The sequence below is a fragment of the Fulmarus glacialis genome, unplaced genomic scaffold (assembly GCF_000690835.1).
Source record: "Fulmarus glacialis isolate BGI_N327 unplaced genomic scaffold, ASM69083v1 scaffold12097, whole genome shotgun sequence".
Lineage (NCBI taxonomy): Eukaryota > Metazoa > Chordata > Aves > Procellariiformes > Procellariidae > Fulmarus > Fulmarus glacialis.
This window is the reverse complement of record NW_009225141.1, coordinates 3,237-20,875: the sequence shown is the minus strand read 5'-3', so window position 1 is coordinate 20,875 and position 17,639 is coordinate 3,237.

Genomic DNA, 17,639 nt, shown 5'->3' with positions numbered 1-17,639 from the left:
CAATATTACTGTAACTTAATACTGAAATACAGTCTCACCCCAACTCATTTTATGGGAAACAAAACTTGTCACCAATAACAGGGATGTAAATAAGGCACTTGAAAACATTGAAACCAAACAGCTGATACGTATCTTTTTCAAAAAGATAAAACTTCTCTTATGGGAGCAATTTTCCTTCCCCAAAAATATTTGGCTCTTGAATCCAAATACATTCATTCCTGTGTATATTTACATATATTTGCTTTTACAGACACACACATACTCACTTCTGTGTACAAAATAGAAAAGTATTACTAGCATAAATGAATATACAAAAGCTTTTGTTACTAAACACATACACCCCCATTTAAACAATAATAAAAACTTTTTACAAGTGAACCATACTTCTAGAACTCTAATCTAGACAGCAAAGAACAGGAAATCCTCCATTAAAAATGCTGACAGTGCTACTTCTGCTAGACACAAAAGACAGCTGAAGCTGACAGAGCAGAGATTACACTGTCATTATTACAAAGAAGGGATATTACCCTGAAAGTTAGTAATTTCTATCTCCATACAATGTCCGTGAAGTTAGTAAAAAGTCAACTATAAGAGGCACATGTTAAAGTTTCTTATCTAACACATCCTTGATTAAAATACCAGCTCATTCACCATGAATTCCAAAATGTTAATCCTGATCTTATTCAATCATGTTTTAATCAAGGATTAAAAATACCAATTTGATGCTATTTTTTTAGTTATTTTGATTTTTAACACAAACAAGTTGGGTTGGCCCATGGCAACAATTTAAAGGTGAAGAACAGCAGCACTCGGATCTTTAGCCAAGAAAATTTCCATAAATAGGTATTTCAGGTAACCAGCTACAGAGATCATACCTTCACTGTTCCATGCCTGCAACTGACCTAACACAGCTGATAAAAAGCGTAAGGTAGGTAGTTTTTAATCAGATTACTTTTAGATAAAAGTATCAGCATGAAGGTTGAAACAAGACCTTCCACCAGCTATTTCCATTCTTCAACAGATCATAAGAACTTTCTGTTGCTTTTATTTTGTAGTATATAATTGTCTCTTTATAGTAATCTCTTGTTCATAATCCGCACAAATAAGGGGTTGTAACACTGAAATTACAAACGCAGGACTGATACCCTAAGAGACAAAAAAGTGCCCACAAGTCATTCCTTAGACAAGAGAATTTTATGCCTCAACTTTGCCACATGTAGTGGAACAGAAACCTACCTTTAAGAAAAGCATGACTACTCATTGTTATTTAATGAAAATGTAATGGAATTTAAAACAAGGTTTAATGAAAATGACGGTATTTTCACACAGGAATTTTTTTTTCTAGAGAGAGGTGTGAAAATAAGTACAATTTCCCCACAACATAGATGACATACCTCGAGCATCACAGCAACATTTGAAATGTTCCCATTATCTCTCCCTTTGATTACTACTCCTGCCAAATTAAGATGAGTCCTGAAAACAAAGCTGGATTCTTTCACGCTTGCATATCATCACTGATAACAACAGTATTTACAACTACTCAGCATATTCATCCTGGGAGATGGCTATGTCCATGTAACAAAGCAGGACTGGATCAAAAAGCTGCCACTCTTAATTCCTTGGATTATGTGTTAAACCAGAATAAAATCCAGAAGGAATCAAAACAGTTCTTTGAGAGAATAAAAATATTATATGGAATCACAAAATCTGGTATTACAGCAATATACAAAGAAAAGAAATCAAAACCAAGAAAATGTCTCCGCACACTCATTTTCTGGATCACAACTATGTTACTTCTAAACTAAAAGACTACATGGATAACACATATAATAAAGTGAAATAGAGAATAATGACAAACAACTGTCCTCATGGTGTGCCCAATGTCCAGGTTTGCAAAACTTGATTTCCCTCCAGATAGTGCTCAATTTCTTCTTTAAATTAAAAATAGCCTACCACTTTGACTTATTCATTTAACCTTCCAGGTTCTGCATAAATCAGATACACCTACATGCATACCTAAGTCATACACAAGTTTTATTGTATATTAATAGAAAATAATCAATTAATAACAATTCACTAGCATATATTTATACTAAACATTTTTTCCCAATTCAGGTAATTTCCTGTATGAATTTCTCATAAGCAATTTAGAAAAATCAGGAAAGACTGCCAGCACCAGGAAGAAGAAAATCCACATCCTTGATTACTGGAGGTGACATTTTACTTCAAGGTGTTTCATTTATTGAATAAAATTGAATAAATGCCATTGTTTCTGCTATTTCAATTTTATTACTGGAAGGAATGCAGTAGCACTGCCAGGAACTTCATCTGGGGCCTGAGGACTGAGGACCCCACCAACCCTGAAACAAAACTCTATTACTGAAGAACCTGTGCCACATCCTGCCAAAAAAAAAAAAAAAAACAAACCAGGAGCAGCTCTTTGTCTCTCAGAGCTGTACTTCATGCAGCAAGGAGAACATAGACAGGCTGTTCCCTTTTCAGCCCAGCAAAACCACCCCAAGCAGCACTCTGTGCACAATAGACAATGACAACATCTGTGTGAGATCGGAAAGAACTGCAACCACCCACATCTGCAAAACGAGAAAAAAAGGAAACAACATCAAATGACATTTTCTGTAAATAAGAACAGACTTTATATCATGTCAAATGATAACTGTTTCACATTACTAGCACCTGGTTGCCTTGCAAATTCATGATAAAATTTTGACTGTGGCTTAAGAAAGGAATCACAGGACTCTTGAAGAGTTAAACTGCAACAAGTACATGGACAGCTCTGTGCATGTCTGGGCTGCTTTGCTTTATCTTACCTTCCCAGAAACCTCACTGCTTTTATCCATTTGTTAAAAGAGGCTATGAGCGATATTATACAAAACTCAGGCTTTCTTAGGCATGCATTTTATTTCACCAATACTCAAGCATCCCAAACTAACAAAATTTAAGGTCCTCAAAGCATTGGTGTCACGGCTACATTTATAAATCTTAAATGATGTCGTAAATCCAAATGGACCGCCAAACAACAGTACAGCATGCAGCCAAATACCCAGAGATTTAAGCTCAACTGACACAGAGCGACCGACACACACTCAGGCACACTGGGACATTTGGGCTTTTGTGATAACAAGAGATAGTAGTCTCACTGTTTCAGATAGTATATAATTTCCAGCACTGCCAATGCAGCATGCATCCGTGCACAGTTTGCTTTATGTATAAGGCTTTGTATTTTTTATTCACTGCATTGACCACATAATCAATTAATGTCCAATTTAAAACTAATGCGTTCCATATATAAGATTGTTTTTCTAACTAAGCAGACAACACTTAAAAGTGTTTCTCTGTGAGGATAGCCCTCTTGCAGCAAAAAAATGCTGCAAGGACAAATACAGAAGCACGATAAACAAATCCCACTCCTTTAATAAATTTTAATTCTCTAAAGAATAAATTCACTAGCCTGGAGTATGCTCTCTCTTGTAATTGTTAACTTTTTCTTATTTGAAGGGTCAGAAAATGTGCTATCTATATAACAGAAATGTATGCTACAGTTTAAAACCTGATTACTTAACAGTAGAAGGGTTTTTTTGTTGTAGGTGGTGTGTTTTTTTTTTTAAATAAAGCGCATTGTAAGATGCCTGCATGACTATTTTCAAGAAAAATACTGGTACAAGAAATAGTACAGTAATGCTCATGACTGCAGTGACATGCAAAGGTTACTCCACAGACAAACGAATTACTGGCACTGAAGTCTCACCGTTGCAGGCTTTTAAAGCTATAATGAAGGTAAAGGAATACTAGCTGTATAAGCAAAGACACAAAAGCAAACTCAGCCTTTCTGCTTATGATATACCACGAATTACCACAACATAGAGAAGTTGTAACTTTTTTTCTTCTGCATAGAAGTATAATCCATAAATAAAGCATCAAATGAATTCAAGTATTCACACTATTCCAGCTAGCAGAGCAAACGTCCACCTTTCCCCCATGCAAAATGCTACTTAAATAACGTACAAAAAACCTACATTCCCAATTTTGTGAAACAACCAGGTACAATAAACTCAATTTCTTATTCTATTGTAGGCCTCGCAGTTTAATTGCACTATATTAAGTCTTCAGCTAGATCTTGTTGCCTTGTTTGCATACCAAGAGTTTAAGGTGACTGCTTTCAGTAAGCTCCTAATGAGGAAAAGAGGAGGAAAAAACCCTTAAGCGGCTTCCTGGTTACAATTACATGTTAAAAAAATCCAAGCCTCGTGAAAAAGTACATGCAACGTCCGGTTAATGTGCACATAAGAAGAAAACTGCTGAGGATCAAACAAAATCAACATAATTTTAATAAGGCCAAATAACTAACAGTAAGGTTCCCCAAGACGAATGAGCCAACCCAACAGCTGGCTGACGGGGAGGTCCCATTCCCCCACTGCTCCCAGCACCACATTCCTTCCCCTGCTTTTACATCAGGGCCAGGTGACCCATCCATGAGCTGATTCAACTCACTAAGATATCAGAAAGCTAACACGTAAAAGGAAATTTTTTGTAGGGAATGTAGAAAAAACATCCCTTTGACCAGCAAGTAGTTGTGAATCAACTCCCTCATCTCACAATCTCACCATTGTGGCACTTCACGGTAAGGCTGGAGCTGAATAAACAGCAGGACTGAAGGGGGAAGGTCACTCTCCATCAGTTATTTTGAGTGGTCTGATATTTGTCTGAGTGCCCAGTGTGCCAAGTAGGGAATGTAGAAAAAACATCCCTTTGACCAGCAAGTAGTTGTGAATCAACTCCCTCATCTCACAATCTCACCATTGTGGCACTTCACGGTAAGGCTGGAGCTGAATAAACAGCAGGACTGAAGGGGGAAGGTCACTCTCCATCAGTTATTTTGAGTGGTCTGATATTTGTCTGAGTGCCCAGTGTGCCAACTGAACTCACCAAAATGGCAGAAACCCAACATTGGGGGGGGGGGGGGGGGAAGATTTCTGAAAGATTCTTAAGACAAACCAGTACAAGGCACTCTCAGCTGTGAGCCAGAGCCAGCCCAAGAAAGGGAGGAGGAGCGGAGAGGGCTGGGGCAGACAGGAGGGAAGGGCACACCACCGCCTCCGCTGGGGAGAGGGAGGCCGCAACCTCTATCCTGAAATCGTATCATGTGTCGATTACATTCAACAATGTCAATAACACATAGCAGATTGACTTAAGCAAATACTATTACATAAGTTAATGAGTCTACAAAGGCAAAATACCTAGATTCACAATAAACTGCTGGGTCTACTCTGTATATGGATTTTTAATTGACAATTTATCAGTCTATTACTGACAAAACATGCTGCATCTTGCTAAAGAGAGGCATGTTTGTATTAAAAATATAACGCAGCGAGCGCACGTTTGTCCTGATAGAACTGATTTCCCCTCAGAACCTGTTTTTTTGTTGTATGCCTCTTGGATTAACAAGGATCATTAAGCCAGTATTGAAAACAAAAACGTAAATCAGTTTTCATCAGGTCTTATTGTTACAAGTGGCTGTTAGTTCAGCTAGAATTCACCGCTGTGAAGTCTGGTTGGAATGATAAAAACGAAATAGATCAAGAAATTATGCATTTTTAAAAGCACTGCCTGACTCTCAGACATGCCCAGCATCCAGAAGGAAGACTGACAGCCATTCCTTTGATCCAAGAACCATTTTTTATGCAAGCTACCGTGCTCCTTGGGAAAAGAATATTCAAGTACTTCAAAGCCAGAAGCAGACACCGTATTAGCTATTCAGTCCTCTTGTACAAGATTATAGAATTTTACTTGTTATCAAAGTATTCAGACAGACTAAAGTTACTGACTGTACTTTCTGTAAGTACCATTAGCGAGAAGAGCAGCAGCTGCCCTGCGCTGCACCGGGGCACGTGCAGCAGCTGGCATGGCAGGACAGCAGCCAGGTGCCACTCCAAAGCATCCGAAATACCACTGCCAGCTCATCACTGCAAATTCCTGGCTACAGAACGTCTTCCTGAAAGGCCTTACCACTTCTAACTGTAGAAGTATAGCTGACCAAAGGCAGCATCCATCATTTCCTTCAGTATATTATTTAAATGGAGTACTCACATTCACCATTAAAACATTCTTCCACATTTTTCACGTGCTGTTGTCTACTACATCTTTCAGTACCCTGGTTCTGGGTATGTGGTTTCCCACTAGATTAAACAATTTTCTAGAGCCTCAGCATTGTACCAAAATCATTTTGCAATTTTCTTTTTGATATGCTAAACAAATTGAAACATGACAGCCTCTCATCCAAAATACATGTCTAAATAGCATAGTTTATTAATACAACCTCACATGCAAAACCTTCCTATCATGGAGGAAATGAACTGATCAAGAGCAGAAGCCACACCTCGATCTATTTCAGGGCTCCAGCATGAACTATTTAGTATAACCACGGCTTCACCTGCATAAGCATGCCATTAACAGAATGGCTATGGTTGTAAATGGTTAATTACTGGCACTACCAGCTGGCAAAATTTAAGAGTATACTCCAGCTCTAAGGCATTTTTGTTATCCTCTAAATACTTCTGCACATCTTTTCAGCATTTCTTTCAACATAACTTTAAAATGTGGATAGAAGGACTGCACCAACTGTATCACATATAAGAAGTAAAACTTTTGACATATTAAATGGCTACAGCAATCAATGATCTGTTTGGATCTGTTGCGATATTTTGCGAGGAATGTAATTTATACATACAAGTTTTCTTGCAAGACAGGCATGTTCATCTCATACTTGGCATGTCCCACCCACCACTGAACACTAGCATCTTCCTTAAAATTCACTATTAACTTGTTCTATCAAGTCTGCAGCACACAAAAGCTTTAATCTGATTCAAAAGCAGTTTCACAACTCTGCATCACAGAATTATTTGTGGTGTGACCCACTTAAAGATTGAAATGGAAAAAAAAAAAATCCCCTATCTAAGAATGATAACTTAATTCAGAGAAAAATGAAAATCATGAAGAAAGAAATTCTCTGCTGTAACACGGAACAATTAAGTGAACAAAAAAGATCAATTCAATGGATTCAGAAAGGAAAATTGGAAAATAAATTTCTACGTAAAAATGAAATACATAATGTGAGATAGCTTCTCGCTTTCTGAAAATTTCAAAGCAATTAAGTCCCCAGCAGTTCACAGCCCTGCTTGTTTCTTTAGCACCAAATGCCAGCTGATTCCTTTCATTAAGCAGGCTTCTCTCTTGCCATTCAATTACTTTACTGATGCTTCTGCCTCTTCAAGAGCCTACTTCTCCAGCAGACACCTGCACCACGCTGAGGGAAGAGAAGAGCAGCTACTGCCATTAGGCTCTACTAGCTCACTGCAGCCTCCTAAAACTACATTACACTTTGTGACTGGTACATTATTATATTCATTGCAGTTTTAACACACAGCCACAGAGCTTTTGCAGAAACTTAAGTAGAAATTGGTTTAAATAACGCTGCTGCTTTTAAGGGGCTTCAGAGATCCAGCATAAGCACAAAAGCTTGTTAATACTAATGCTTAGTCTCTGAGCTCCCAGCTCTTTCTCCATATTCAAGGAAATTTTATGACTCAGCTTCTTTCCCTGGTGTACTGTTTAGAGTTACCCCACCCATTCATTTCCCCACAAACCTTACTGCTATATTGCAATATGGTATACAGACAAGCATGTAAAAACCTCACCCATTCCTTGGTAAATATATTTTTTAAAAAATAACAATCACAACTTTCACCACAACAAGCAACTACTATCTCTAAAACACTGTGCACAAAAAAAGAAATTACTGTGAGCTTCAAGAAAAGTTGTCAGACGATATGCCCACTTCTGGCCAGGTTGAAGCTCAAATAAATTTCTCATAACCTGGCATTACAGTCAATCCCCTGTTGGCTCAGATGCCTTTACTGCATCATCACAAAACCCAGAATATTTGTTACATGACAAAAAACGCTGCAATTATGTACATGCCATTCTACCCACCCTTGGAAGCAAAAATGCAAAGCAAAAGAGTCTCCTTTGTAACTACTTCTATTCCTTGGTATGTATTATTCCCATTCCTTTCCAGAGGTTTTCTCTTTGCACCAGATTTCTAATGTAAGTCTAAGGGTTAATTATGAGAGTGAAGAAGTGGCAAAAGGAGAGGCAGAAAGTACACTGCAGCTTAATCTCTGACTACTTCACATAGTGCAATATGGTCTACAGTTAACATGTTCCAGTAACTAAAGACGGCTGTATGAGTATCAGAAACTGCAGAGGCGAAGGACAGGAAACACCGCTAGCACCACAATATCAGCATTTAGTTTTAACCAGAAAGCCGGTGCAATGGACAGAGGAAAAACAGATTATCTACAACATGAATTAGTTACGTAAGGAAGGAGGATGAGAATCATAAGTACTAGCACAAGATAGGAAGGGAAATGCATGTGCTTTTTGGGCGTTTTGTCTTGAAGAGAAGTTGAAAACAATTAAACTGCGAGAATGGTCCTGGGATTGCTCCAGGTGCAATCCTCTAAGGTGCAATTTTCTTTAGAGAACATTCTCTCAGTAAACAAAAAACTACACTCAGTAAAGCCGTTCTCTAGAAGCACAAGTAACAAAGCTAGGAAAAAAAATTCAAAATGGATGAAGTGTAAATGTAGTTTCAATAAGAACCGTGGCATAGTATTACTTTTAAAATAACGTTTAAGAAAATCAACAATATTTTTCCCATGGTTCCTTAACTTCCTTTGGAGGCCAAATTCTGTGGCCTGCTAGAAACTTCTAATGTTCAACCTAAGTTTATCTAAGTTCAACACATCATAGTTCTTCATCTAATTTATCTGAAGAACAACAGATCTTTAATAAACATAACCTACAAAGGAAAACAAGATCACTTAAGGAACAACAATATTAAAGCATGAAGTTAATAAAACAGTGATCCCGACACAGGTCAGGAACATCCTAAAAACATTGACTTAAGAACTGGGAAGATGTATCAAGGAGTATCCATCTTCCCGAACTGATTACTACTGGCCCCTGCTATCGGCAGAATATAACAAACTACATCAGTCTCTGCTTCGATATATTACACCTGTGAAGGTTTCCCTTCCAAAATAATCAATTTGGGAGTTCACAATTAAAGATTATTTATGTTAGACTACTGTACAATTCACTTCAGTCCCAACAGCCCTTTACAAACTAGCTGAGATGACATGCAATCAAGCATAGCCTAGTATCTCTGGGTTTACTTTTGTGCATTAACTTGACATAACTGGGGCTGAAACCCAAAACCAACAGGCACAGCAAGCTGCACTGCAAAAAGCTGTCGAGTCAATTGGTCAAACCCCTGAGAGGTGACTGAGACCATGGATGACTCCTCCATTCTGCCATTGTTACCTCAATTGAGAGATCTCATTGGCATGATACAAAGATTAAAATGTAAGTTTACTTTTGTGCATTAACTTGACATAACTGGGGCTGAAACCCAAAACCAACAGGCACAGCAAGCTGCACTGCAAAAAGCTGTCGAGTCAATTGGTCAAACCCCTGAGAGGTGACTGAGACCATGGATGACTCCTCCATTCTGCCATTGTTACCTCAATTGAGAGATCTCATTGGCATGATACAAAGATTAAAATGTAAATTGTTCTGATTTTCCTGCTACACGACACCGAGAGAACTTGGCACATTATTCAACGATTACGTATCTCCTCTGTGAAAGGGAGTTCCTGACAAATAACCTATGGGAGTTATGTACTGAGTCAGAGAGAAAGCAGGAGAGGGCAATCAATGAACGACTCAGAATCATGATCCCACCATTACTGTGAATCCTCTCCTTCTAGTTCGTTACACCCTCATTCAGTAAAGGGAAAAAGTTGTTCAGTTAGTTTTTTTCCTTAAATCATCTCTTACCTAGTACTGGGAGCTGAGGTACAGGCAACATCTGAGCTGATCCATAAGGTCACTATCCATTTGGCGAATTTGCTTTCTATCAAACTGTTTTTTTGCCATGGTCCCTGGCACTTAAAACACAGTTTTGATGACAATACAAAGGGTTTACTGACACAGCTCTGTTGGTAAATCCTACTAGTGCAGATACGGCTTATATTAGTAAAAAACCACAACCTCTCACCATGATAACTGCAACTGTGCCAGGGCTTTACTGGTTGAGTACCTTTATAAAGAGTACTCTTTCCTTCATACTGCCAACCAACATCAGTACCACCATAAATTAAGTGTCCGATTTTCCCAAGCTAGCTGTATGGAGGTATCTTTTAGTATGGAACTTTCACCGAGCTTATCCTCAGATGAGAATCCCTGCTTCCTCTTGAGTACGCTGTACCAAGGGCAATGTGGCAGATGGGAAAACAACACGAAGATTGGCAAAATCAGAGGCTAGCCAGGAGAAACTTCTCTTTTTCTCTAAATACTCAAGATCAAGAATTAGCTTCACAGGCATCACTTGGAACAGCAGAAAAAAAAATAATAATAATCAACACATTATAGGCCAGAACACATCTGTGATATTTAGATGTACATCTCATTGCTACCAAGACACCAGTGTGTTTGTAAGAAATAAACTCAGGCTGAAATTTAGTCTGAACAAAACTGTCATGGGTTCAGGAACGAGAAAATACATTGATAAAATTATCTCCCGTTTCAACTAAACTAGAAGTCATTACTGAATTGATGATCAAACTGTGTGCCATGATAATAAAAAATAAACAAACAAGCAAACAAAACAAAACCTTAAAGGATAATTTTTTCCATTCTCCCAAGAAAAGAACCAGCCACGGCAATACGGAAATTCCACATAAATAATTTCAAGATCACAATATACCTAAAGCAGCTGTAAAAAAGTGTCCTTTACACAGTTCCCTCAAAACCACCTCTGTTTCTCCTGCCAGTTCCCAGTTTGGTCTAAATCTTCAAAGTCACTAATGGATTCGATTTCTGATACATAAACCACATCACACCTCAACTGCCAAGACAGGTGTGTTCCTTTGGGGCAAGGCAGATCACAGAGCATAGAAAGGTATATTTAAAGGCAGAGATGATGCATACCAGCGTTAGGAGAACTATCCATGGCACAAACCTTCAGGAGAGATGAGGCAAGAGCCAGAACTTTTAACACCATGCCATTGTATTTTCCTTTTGTAGCAAATATTTTGAGAGAGAGGAGCTATGAAATGCTCTGCAGCATAGGAATCAAGAAGGGGGAATGATCTAGATTGTCCCCCAAAATGTGTCCAAGTTCTTGCCATGCCAGCCTAACTAAGAGTCCTTCTGATGACTTACAAGACGCCAGTCCAAAGATCCAAGATATAGCAGGATATGTCAGCATACACACTCTGAAGAGCCAGATATTCCTGAAAAACCCACGTGAAAGTCCTTTTTCCCTCCTGACACCACCTGAGAGTTCATTACTGAAAGTTACTTGTACATTAAATGAAAATAGAATAAAAACAACATGCCAGATGCCTGTGGTGATCCATCACATATACATACACACTACATTTCTTCTGTCTTTCCCTTTTGGGGACACTTGAGTTACCTTTCCAGGTAGACCCCATCATGGCAAGTGAACTTCTCCGCTTCCATCAAAGTAACAAATACAAGAAAATAACAACCTTGGGACAGGCAGGTAGAAGGTCCTCATAAAAAGTTTAACATTTAAATTTATTCCAGCCAAAACGCACAAGAAAATACCTTACAGTTCCTTGCTAGAACCAAGACAAGTTGCCCAGAAGTTTTAAAAAGCATTTTTGCATTAAAAAAAGGGGGCGCGGAGGGAATACCACGGCATAAAGGTACCTTTCCAAAAGGAAGACTACCCAACTGATTTTACTTCAAAGCAGCTAGCCATAGCTGATGTAGATGTGATTCTCCAAGGCAGAACAGCCCAGAGGGTTCACAAAATGTAACTAAACCCAGCACCGTTGAAATTTTCTATATAGGAGTCAACATCTCTCCTGCAACACACCTGGTCCACAAACCAAAAAAGTTTGAGAGCTACCAGTCTACAGACAGCAAGTGAAAAATGAGTAACAAGAAGCAACTAATATTAGGCCAACTAACAGTGGAAAAACTGAAGCATTTCTGAGGGACAGTTCCCTTATCTGAGCTGCTAAAAAGAGTTGGACTGGAAAAAAGGAACTATCAAATTGTTTTGCAATACTAAAAAAACAGCTCCCAACTTTTCTCTAACGCAATTACTGTGCAACACTACCCTGAGAAACTTGAACGCTACCAGAAGTTATCATCTCTACAAGTTTACCCAAGGAATGACCACACATCACCTCTGTAATTATTGAAAAAATCGTTCCAAAGGACAGCAGATCTTCCAAAGGGCTGACACCAAGCTCAGGTGGGAATGCTTACACTTTAGCTGACACTTATAGTCCTACATTGTGTATTATTAATTATTTCAGCTATGTCAGTATCCTGCCAACCCCTTCTCTTCCTTAGGGCTATGTGGGAAAAAAACCAAAAACAACATTTAAAATTGTTAATTGGTACACCAGCTTAACACTAATTCTATTTAAATATGGGATTATGAAAATTACTTTGATAGGAGTTGACAACAGTATAATGTCATTGCTTTTTACATCACCAAGAGGCTTCAATCAAACGAGAGCCCTTAAATCAAACAATCAAATACTCTAGAAATAAAAATTTGAGCTATCAAAATTCACAGCTTTGGTAAACTCTGAAGTTATTCAAAAACTTTAATGGTTTCAAAAAAAAAAAAATCTTTTCTATGCTAAAAGACTTGTTCTAATTACAAAGGCAAGCCAAAAGAAATCATAATTCTCAAGAAAATTTTCTATACTGTAGTTCCATTTTTAACAAGTAATCAACATACTAGGAAAATGCTAAATTTAAGAAGGAGAAGGCAAGGTTATGCTTTCAAGACTCTGGTTTAAAACTAAAACCTAAGGTTTGACTGCAGTCAAAATGTACTATTGGTTATAAATTCAATAAGATAATCTGTAATGGTACCTTTAAAATTTCTGAAAATAACAAAAATAAAATGCAGGCAGTGACAATTTTAGACTCTGATCAATCATCCATTAGATACAGAAGTAAATCAGGGACTTCACAGAATTCAGATACCTATTACAGTAATTTTTTTTCACTACTAAGTCAAACAAGATTTAAAAAAACAATGTGAAAGACACTATACTTTATTGCTTTTCAAACTATCCAGATTTCCCTTTTAACTCCTAAAATACAGATTTTAATTTTCCCATCACAATCATTTTAAAATTAGTTTAGTTTGTTTATATAATTTAGGGACTTGATCAAAGTCCAGATTTTCTCGGTTTTGGTATAAATCTCAGAGGCATGAATCCACAACACTGAAAGTTATAGTACCATAATAAATAGAAGTGACAAGTTGTACTTACTAAGTACTGTACTTACTAAGACTTTTCAATGCTTGTAAGTAATTCTGACAGTTAAAAATAACCCATTTAGAGAGGAAAGATTCTGTATTTCTGGCTAACAATCCTCCTCCTTGTTTGCTAAAGAGCTCAAGAATGGCTAATTCTGAAACACAGATTTGACATTTCTTCCTAGATTTGATACTGTTAAGTCCTCAACCTGTGTAAATACATGAGGGGCGACTGCCAATGCCAGAGGGAGAGCAGAACTACTCTTCAGACTCCACTCCAACAACTCGACTGCAGCAATGCTGAAACCTTATTCAGTGCAATTCCTAAGGGAAGCAAAAAGCTTTGCATGGTCAGTCTCAAAGCAAAAAACATAATCCATCTTCTGTTGGATGTACACTGTAAATCCATGCCTATATGGCTGTTAACATTCTTTATTTATACGTATGCATGCACGCATATATACATATAAGTTCCCAAACAAGAATGAAAGCTCACTAAGCAGAGTTCATTTCTCTTCAAGATAGATAAAATTTATATATACAGGTAGGGAGGAATAACTACAATCACCAGTTAGAAAGCTGGGGGGTTGGAGGGTGTTTTTTCCAAGTTAGAATTGCATGTCAGTTTTCTTCATTCCTTTTTCACAGAATTTAAAACTTCAATACATTCATAAATTTGTCACCATGCACAAACGCGCTGAAGTTTTTGTTACTTTTTTGGAAAATATTCCATAACCCTGAAATAAAGAGGCTCCTCATCTAAGGATGTTAATCCCCTCACCATAACACATGGTGTAAGAGTAACACCAGTCAGACTGCACAGCTATGCCAGGACTCTGCCCCAAATGCTCTGTGAATGGATGCAGTTCCGAACAGAAAAACTGTTTACTCCAGCTCCACCCTATTACAGAGTTTAAATATTGCTCAATGTCAATTATAGATGTAAAACGGAACTACGTTAGTCAATACTGATGAGTCAATATACTGCTTTTCTTAGAGATTACAAATCTAAATAATCACATCCAGAACCGCACTTGTTTAGAAAACTTAGAATATTTCCAAGAAGCTTCCTTCGTTGTCATTCATTATCCATGAAATCCATGGAAAAAGACTATTTGACCTGGTCACTGCAGCTTGCGTTCGCTTTCAGACCACATTTTAAGACAAGCTGAATTTCTCATGCTCAAGTAGCAACACCCTCAAGTCTAACACCTAACGCTTCGAGATTCAAGGTTTTCTAATTATCTTGATTATTCTCCTCAACTGTACTTTTTTTAAGGGAAGTCTTCATTCATTCCACTGACAAACTATACCAGACTACAAAAAAGATGAATTTTCCATAGGAACTTTTCCTTATTTAATTTTGAAGTTGGAAAGCATGCAACAAGGCAGAGGACAGCAAAACCAGTCCCTCAGTCAAGACTCCCAAGTACTGTCCCGGACAGCAGAATTCTACCCCGAATCTTCCTTTCTCATTAGGCAGCACATAACCCAAGTGCCTAACACGCGGTCACCAATTAAGTACCCATCCTCTTCTGGGAGCCCGAAATGAGATTCTGAGACTAAGAACTAATACCATGGCAGCAAGTCAGGTGCCTGAATTACGAATGCCACTGCAAATGCACTAGAACAGCACAGCTGGTCTCCAACTGCCTCTTCAGAAAATCACAAACCTCCTACCCGTCTTGGGCAGACGCCTTGGAGCACCTAAAATAGTACTAGATATCTATGATTAGGCAACTGAATCTCACATCACGACTGGATGCCACTGGAAAAAAAGCTTTGGAAGTATAAGCTCTCAAGTGCTCCACCAACACACAAACATCACGCACTCAGACGCGGGAGAAAATTCTCTGTGCTTAAGCATCGCTACCTGAAAAAAAGGGGGAGAATCACCATGCTGCTGAAGCACACTGTGAAATGTACTTTCATTATATCTGTGAACCAATGAAAAACCCACAAGGACCTGAATCCTCCTGTCTTCAGAGAACGGAGTTTTCTGCAATAAAGCAAAAGACCAAATACTACATTGTGACTAAACAAGTACATGCAAAGGATGCCCCTTCACTGAGCGTTCTCTTGTGCACTCATGGAACAATTGAAAAAAGCCTGAGAACGATCACGTAATCAAACTTTTTGTACCAAATCAGTATAAGCAAAGTGAGGTTCTGAATATTTGTTAACTTTTGAGAGATTAACTTTGCTTTCTCAACATTTTTCTGATATAGTACTGAGCATATACAAAGTGTTTATCAAGAACTGTGCCTCGACTCTCTCCCCTACAAGGTACCTCTTTAAATTCCCCTGTAAAGTTTCTCCATCACTACCAATCTCCAGTCAGAAGAAACTTAGGACTTGAATAGCAGGTGTTACAGGTTAGAAGAATGATGCATTCATAAACTGTGTGGGAGAGACTTCTCAGTGCTCACCTGTGTTACACTCAGTGCACGTCTGTATCACTAAGGTCTCATTTTGGTAGAATAAAATCCCCTACATGTTCTTTTCTAAAATCTTACTTCTCTGTGAACAAACTTTTCTTTTGCTTTTTCTTTGTCTATACTCAATATTCAATAAAGTCAAAATGTTATATGCTGGTTAATTTTATAAACCATTACAATACACCATGCAAAAAAAAAAAAAAAAAAAAAAATCTTTTGACATATATTAAAAGGAATATCATCTGCCAAAGCAGTAAAGGGCATACTTCACACGTAACAGTCAAAGTAAAAATATAATGACACAAGTAACTTTTGCCTCATTTCTACAACTGTAGCAAAACCTTTTGAAACTGCTTACCCAGAGGAAGAGATCAGAGACTCCACTGCTGCAGGATGCTCTGAATGTGTGCTATCAGCACACACATCTACCACACCATACAAGATGTTACTGATAATTCAATGTCTACAGATATTTTTTTAAAGCAACCTCCTTAGCAGATGAGCTGGGAAGCTGGCGTGGCTCTGAACAAATACGTGAAAAAAAGGTATCCATCCATGGTAAGCCTTCCCAGGTGAGCTTTTGGCCAGGGGAGTAAAGAGAAAAATGATAGCAAAAGTCACATAGTCGGCTTCTGCCTGGCAAAACCCGAAGTGGCACCAGACACAAGAGCTGCCCAGAGAGAGCGAGGGGCCTTCCACAACTGTCTGTTCAACAGGCTTTCTTCGTATTTCTCTGCACTAGCACGCTTTACTTAAAAGTCAGTAAATAAAACAATAAGAACTTCTCAGAAAGGTATTTCTTCAGATGTCAGCTGTTTGCCCGGGCACCTCTAACAGCCAGAAAAAGATTATGCATTCCACATTTCTGGGAACACTTCTCAATTTTTTCATTATATGTTTTAACACAGATAACGTCAAAGGAGATAAGGCATTTCACAGACACGAATGACTGAACATAAGTACTTCTCTCGCAATATTCAACTCCCTGAAAAGTTGACATTAATTCAGTTTAATTTATAGGCAAGTTCTATCTTAGCTATTTTTAAGTGTCACGTTTCAAATCTTGCAGGGTTTGTAGTTAAACTTTTAGTTACACTCTTTTAGTAAGAAAAATGAATTTGTTACCAATACAAGTTGATTAAAAAAAAAATACAACAGGGTAAGGATCAAAAGCAGCACACAGCAATTTTTCACTGACGCAGCCATTTCACTGTGAATCACCTGACAGTATACCTGAACATTTTAAAATAACTCCAAGTACTAACTCCTAAACAACTTCATCCAAAGATGTTTCCGAACTTAGAAAAACCTGTTACACTAATACTACATTTCTGTACTAATTATAACTTCTCAATTTTTGCACTGTCTTTCTATATTTAACTTTTTTGCGATGAATTCTCTGAGTGTTTGAAGGGGAGGGAATAATTACAGACTCTTCAGAAAGGACCTAGGTATTTTATTAGAAGTAGCAGATTTCCAATAAGCAGAAAGATTAGCTACAACATTCAGCGATTTCCCCCAGAATTTTGTGCCCTTGTGGATAGGCTTCAAATTTGCTTCCTTTTAGCATATTTGAAGTCCACAGTCAGGAACTTTTTATAGTGTCCTTTGACTATATGAAGTATTAGCTAGAATACTCAAAACAAGGGACTTAGAAAGCAAATTGCAGCTGTTTATTTAAACCTAAGCAATTTACTTTCTAAATTCATGTTTTCTGAAAAAAAAACAGGCCATGAAGGCTGCTGAGGAATGACCACAGTTATTCCTGTAAACACACAGTATTTTGGCTGCTTCCAGTT